This window comes from Gossypium arboreum, chromosome 1 (assembly GCF_025698485.1).
Source record: "Gossypium arboreum isolate Shixiya-1 chromosome 1, ASM2569848v2, whole genome shotgun sequence".
In the NCBI taxonomy this organism is placed as follows: Eukaryota; Viridiplantae; Streptophyta; class Magnoliopsida; order Malvales; family Malvaceae; genus Gossypium; species Gossypium arboreum.
Genome location: NC_069070.1, coordinates 84836220 through 84840293, shown reverse-complemented (window position 1 = coordinate 84840293; position 4074 = coordinate 84836220).

The following is a 4074-nucleotide window of genomic DNA, read 5'->3' as shown; positions in this document are numbered from 1 at the left end:
TCATTCTTTGTTGCGTTCTTAGTTAAATTAGTTTTGCAACTTTAGATTAAAACACATCTCTCCAAATTGTCGGCTAAATAATAGAAAAATGATAAATACTAGTACTTTTAGTCCTCGTGGATACGATATTCTCTACTCACCATAGCTATACTATTTTTCGATAGGTGCGCTTGCCTTTGTCGTATTTATAGTTAGTTTAGTGACCATCACCCTTCCTCAAAATCCCAATAGAATTAGAATTCTACCATCTTTTTATCTTATTTTCCTAATTAGAATTTTAATTTGCCCTTTTTCAAATCCTAATAGAATTTGCCCTCCATCCTTCTATTTTTTATCTTTTTATTTTTTTACACCATATTTTCATCATAATTGTTGATAATTATTTTGCTTTCCCGAATCAAATAATCCTCCATACAATCGTTCTCTCTTTCAATTTCATAATTTTCGTTAAATAGCATCCTTAATCCTTGCCAAGAAACGATAAGTACATCTCGTTTCAAAGAATGGATCTCAAATTTATGTAATACTCCTATCCGAAGCTAATTATTCATTCAATCTAATCAATCTTTTCAGTTCTTGCAAAATCTTTCAAAAAGTCTTGATAAATCTTAGAAAACAAACGTTAACCCATGTGAAATTTTCATTTGAAAGACCTGTCTTAGGTACATCAGACCAGATTTGAGGGCGAGAAACATTGTTTGAAATCCCAGTGACAGGTGTATGTTCTTTTACAAGTGAATCAAGGCAAAACCTTGCCTAAGAAAGGGCCACACAATTTGCTACATGAGTGTGTGAGCCATCCATATGAACCACACAATTCTTCACACAGTCATGTCCCCCTGAATCCTTAAGAGATTCGATTCTCACATGGCCTAAGACTCTCCAGACGGCCTGCCACACGACCGTGTCTCCCTTGTACCTCAATTTTGCAATTTCCACACGGTCTCAGTTTGTCACATGACCTAGCCACATGATCGTGTAACCCCTCCACAAGGCCTAACCATACGGTCATGTGCCTAGATTTTTCAAATTTTATAGTTTTACCCAGAATTTTATGTTTTGATCAGTTTAGCCCCTGAACAATCCCCAAACCATTTTAGTATTTTATTTTATTCAATTAAGTTCCTAATAATATGAATAATGTTAGAACTTATGACCTAATAGGCTGAATTGATGTCATATATATAATTGCATGAATTGAGAATGATATACATGTCTATGTATTGGTATTTGTGATTGTACGTACAACTTACCTTATGTTACCGTTAAACCGAACTCATGATAAACATGCCTTTTGCTACTAAATTAATCTGTAGAGGCATAATAATTGCCACTAGATAGAGCAGTTATAAGCCTAATGATTTATATGTTGGAAAAATGGGTTTGGAAAATGTGGCGGAAAATAAATTTAGTGAAAAACCAGAGTTTTAAATTTTTTTCCAAAACAAGATATTGGTTGTGATATCAAAAGTAATAAACACTTAATCAAAATTTTCCTTTTCGATTTGTCTAGGATGAGTGCTTCGACCGGGTAGTCTTCTCCGCTCTCCTCAAGCTCACGTTTGCTGAGTATGGACTCGCTTCGAATCAGAAATTTTTTTACAAAAATTACTAGTGGGGTAATTTTGCAATTTCTTTAAGCTTTTGGGTCAAGTTGTAAATCAGAAAAATATCTTTAGAAATTCTTTGGAATAATCTCTTCAGAGAATTTTCTCTCAACAACTTTCTCTTAAATTTAAGTGTGCGTAAATAATGACCCAAGGCTCTCTTTGTATAGGGAAAGTTTAGAGAGTTCAACTACGATTAAACTTAATCACTTTGATATTAAACTGATAAAATACTATTAAGATAAGTATTAAATTAAATTTAATATTAAACTATTAAAATAATATTATTTTTAGAATATTTAATCTGAAATCAAATTCTTTAGTAGAGTCCCAGTAGGAGTGTAACTCTCCCATTGTTCAACCATTGACGACCAAGCACCGCCGGCCATCGGGACGCCACTATCGCAGCCACCAGCACTGTCGTGTCCGGTGATGTAGGTGCGATACCCTTACGACATTCGAGGTGGTTCAGTCCGGGTCAATGATGGCCCGATCTGTCCGATCTAACCACCGGTTGGACTGTCGGCCTAATTTCACAGACTGGGTCCAATTTGACTAGTTTTTGGGTTTTGGTCTCAGTTTTGGTTCTGGGCTCCAGGCCCAATTTTGAAGTTCAATTACCCATTGAACCAGTTGTTTGACTTAAAAATTAACTTCCAAAAATATTATATTAATTTTAATTGATTTGATTAATTTAATTTTACTTGATCAAAATTAATTTTTCAAGAATCATTTAGATTTTACAAATTAATTTTTCAAGAAAATTCTTTAATCAAATTCTCTAGTTAAATAATTCTCATGGCCACATAATTTAATTCCACATCGAATAAATCGACTCAACTAAATTATTCTCAAAGTCGTAGAATTTTCTTCTAATTCAAATGCAATTCGATTGAGCTTTTGTTGAGCTAGTGGAGGGACCAATCGGACATATACAATTAGGCTTTAGTGATTGTAATTATGTCCAGAAGCATCATTCCGATAATTCGCAATTAGTTAATCATGGACTCAGTCTACAAGAAGTACCATGATTGAAAACTCCTTATTGTATACTCTTTAGAAAAGCCATTCATCCAACTACTTTGTCCAATGACCTTGTCATGTGTGTGTTACTCTCATATGATATCATTGATTCCTTTAAGTTAAATATATTCATTCAATACAATCTTATTTTATCTCATTGTCACCATTGCGTCTTCTTAATGATTAATATGATCACTATCAACAAATGACTGATAAATTACTCATTCGAGAGCAAGTAACCCGTGACCTCGTTCCATAATGAGAGGATATCATTAACTCTTTAATTAAGCTATGAATTCCATTGTTGCTAGTAAAACCATGCCATACATAAGTCATGCACCCAAAATACCAGCTATGGGCTCGATCATCTTTAGAACATAAGTATCTACTTATATCAAAGCACATGAGTTGCATACGTATGGTTAGTGACTAACTCATGATTTAGGAAAATCACACCATGAACATCACAAGCGAATTAATTCACCAACGGATTCAAAATTAATTTATCTTGGGTCCAGTCTAATGTATCATTCTACTAATGAAAACATCTATATCTCTACTCGTAGAGTCAACTGCTCTAGTAGCCAAGATTAGCCATCTCCCCAATTGGAATTGTAGACTACATAATAGTCCTTCTCAGTATTTGAATTAAATGCTCACTTTGATTCTTTTACGGGATTACGAACTCATTTAGATTATCTACTGAAGTAAGTTGTCTTTCTAGCAATGTAAACATTCTTTACAATGCCACTTATCTTCAGTTTGAAATTTAAACAATCAATGAGCTAATATTTATTTGTCACAAATTCACTATGCATGCAAAATATAAAAGACATAAATACATAAGACATAATAGTGAAATGTGAAATTAACTTTATTTATTTATTTATTCATCGTTCAAATAAATAGAAAACAATTACATATTTACTATAATATGGACACATTTCTTAACATGCTACCATAATGTTTTGTTAAAAGCATATTAAATGATACTGTATTGATCTATTTTGAGCATGCCATATTGCATTGCATAGGGTGGGACGATATGAAGGAAGGAAGTTGAGCAATTTATCTACATCATTGAGTGGTTTATCCACACCATTTGAGTGGTTTAACCACAGTGTACTAGTAACTTTAATCTACAAACATGTTGTGTATCCACAACCTACTGACAACTTGTCTGCAAAATTTTTTTACCAAAAACCCTAATGGTTCGTTCACCCATTTTATTACTAGTGGTTTATCCACAACTAGTGGTTCGTCCACAACGATGAGTAGTTTATCCACAATGTGCTGTAAAGGTAGAGGAGTTTTGGGAAACTTATACTGTGGTGTGCAGTAGTGGGGTAGGACCCTTTTCTGATAATTGAAATTGCATTGCATTCATAAGCATATACGTAGTGGTGAAAATTGAGATATTGTGACAATGAGATGAACTGAAAAA